The following is a 2799-nucleotide window of genomic DNA, read 5'->3' as shown; positions in this document are numbered from 1 at the left end:
CTTATTGGACCCTTTCCTTTATTTATCTATATGTGGGTAGAAATGTTTGGAATTGTTATACAGAGGTCATTTTAAGAAAAGAATACTGTGAGATTTTATATTCTGGAAAATATTGATTGAAAAGAGTTTTGAGTGCCTACCATGCACAGAACAGCTGTATCAAGTAGTCAGGAGCATGCCACGGAATGCCCCTTCATCCGAAGAGATTACCTCGGTGCTCACAAAGCTTGAGGGCCAAGGAGGGAGGTGGAGGTGCTGCGTCCATTGGCTGCAGAGGTTCCCTCTTGTCTCAGTGAGCTGAGGTCCCAGTTCCAGGCACCTCCTGGCTCTGATTCCTGACCTCAAACACTGTCGCCATCCTGGAGCCAGTAGACCAGTGACACTTGGTATTTGGCCATGCCATTGGAGAACGTGGGGTGCAGAGTGAACCGCTGCCTCCAAGTGCCTGAGGGACCCTCTGAGACCCCAGCATCTCTGGGAAGAGGCAGAGGGATGAGGCAAAATTTTGTTTAAAAAAGAGCTTACCTCTTCAGTGAGAAGACAGAAAAAAACATGTTCAAAGTAGTACTGCATTTGCCACTTGATCAAGGGTTAGTTCAAGTTGTTTCAAGTATATAAGCTAAATGCGAGACAATGAGGAATAATCTTTTATGTGAAGGTCACTGCTTTTATCTCCACTACTCTAAATAGGCATCAGTGTTGGTTCAGTTCAGTCACTCAGTCGTGTCCAACTCTTTGTGACCCCATGAATCGCAGCACGCCAGGCCTCCCTGTCCATCACCAACTCCCGGAGTTCACTCAGACTTGCGTCCATCAAGTCGGTGATGCCATCCAGCCATCTCATCCTCTGTCGTCCCCTTCTCCTGCCCCCAATCCCTCCCAGCATCAGAGTCCTTTCCAATGAGTCAACTCTTCGCATGAGGTGGCCAAAGTACTGGAGTTTCAGCTTTAGCATCATTCCTTCCAAAGAAATCCCAGGGCTGATCTCCTTCAGAAGGGACTGGTTGGATCTCCTTGCAGTCCAAGGAACTCTCAAGAGTCTTCTCTAACACCACAGTTCAAAAGCATCAATTCTTCGGCGCTCAGCTTTCTTCACAGTCCAACTCTCACATCCATACATGACCACTGGGAAAACCATAGCCTTGACTAGACGGCCCTTAGTCGGCAAAGTAATGCCTCTGCTTTTGAATATGCTATCTAGGTTGGTCATAACTTTTCTTCCAAGGAGTAAGCGTCTTTTAATTTCATGGCTGCAGTCACCATCTGCAGTGATTTTGGAGCCCCCCAAAAGAAAGTGTTAACAAGGATTCAAAGAAGGAAGGATTTACAATGGCCTGGCAGATCAGTGGAGTTGACTCTTCAGGTGGAGGGGTCTTCCCTGGTGGTCAGGTGGTTAAGAATCTGCCCCTGATGCAAGGTAACCGAGTTTGATCCCTGCTCGGGGAACTAAGATCCCACATGCCATGGGGTAACTAAGACTGTGCCACAACTTAAGAAGCCCACATGCCACAACAGAGACGCAAGGCTGGGATTTCCCTGGTGGTCCAGTGGGTAGGAATCTGCCTGCCAGTGTGGGGGACATGGGTTCTGTCCTTGCTCTGGGAAGGTTCAACACGCTGCGGGCAACTAAGCCCGTGTGCCACAACTATTGAGCTGGTGGCCCCTAGAGGCCGTGCTCCACAGTAAGAAGCCACTGCAATGAGTAACCCCTGCTCAGTGCAACTGGAGAAAACCTGTGAGCTGCAAAGAAAACCTAGCATGGCCAAATTTTTAAAAAGTAAATGGGAAGGACTTCCCTGGCGCTCCAGTGGCTAAAATACACGAGACTACTGTTCAGGGAACTAGATCTCACATGCTGCAACTAAAGATCCTGCATCTCACAACAAATACTGAAGATCCTGCATGCCTCAGCCAAGACCCAGTGCTGCCAAATTAAAAAAGTGAGTGGAAGAGGAGACAAATTCAGGAGAGATTGCATTTGACCAGAATAGAGTAATAAGGAGATTACATCAGAAGTGTAATTTCTGAAATTCCTCATTCCTGGTATTTATTACTCATTTATTTAAGAAGAAATTGCTTATACAAGTTTAGTATGCCATTGATAAATGATTGGCCATGTTGCACTTTTTCCAAACTCAATCTTGAGGAAGATGAGATAAATTTGAAGTCTTATTTTTAAAAGTCCAAGACAGGACACTTGGCTTTAAAAGATACTAAATACTGAAAACATTGGAATTGCAGTAATCCTGGATTTGTTCAGCTTCAAATTAAAATTTATTTTCAAATCTTCATTCTCACATTTCGTCAGCTCAGCTGGAACTGAAACTCATATGGTAACATCATACAGGGAAGTAGTTGGAAATCCTAAATTTATGACCGAAGATATCATTCACCTATCTTCAAAGTATCTCTAAATGTTCTCATTGCATGAATTAATTTTGTCTTTCTTTTTCCCCACTAAGTATTGGCTGTCAATAATTAGGTATAGCATGTATTAGAATAATTAGCAACTATATATTTTACTCAGAAGTTTTAAGTTTTTTTTCAGTGAAAGTTGGAAGGTGAGTCTTGCTATTCCTTGCCGTTTTATTGGTTACCTGTTTCAGTGGTGTGCTCTTCACGTGTTTGACTAGCCTACACCCACACCCATGCAGAAAGCTTGTTGTTGTTTAGTTGCTAAGTCCTGCCTAACTCTCTGTGACACCATGAACTATAGCCCGCCAGGCTCCTCTGTCCGTGGGATTTCCCAGGCAAGAATATTGGAGTGGGTTGTCATTTCCTTCTCCAGGAGATCTTCCC

The sequence above is a fragment of the Ovis aries genome, chromosome 1 (assembly GCF_016772045.2).
Source record: "Ovis aries strain OAR_USU_Benz2616 breed Rambouillet chromosome 1, ARS-UI_Ramb_v3.0, whole genome shotgun sequence".
Taxonomy (NCBI): Eukaryota; Metazoa; Chordata; class Mammalia; order Artiodactyla; family Bovidae; genus Ovis; species Ovis aries.
This window is presented reverse-complemented; position numbering follows the sequence as displayed.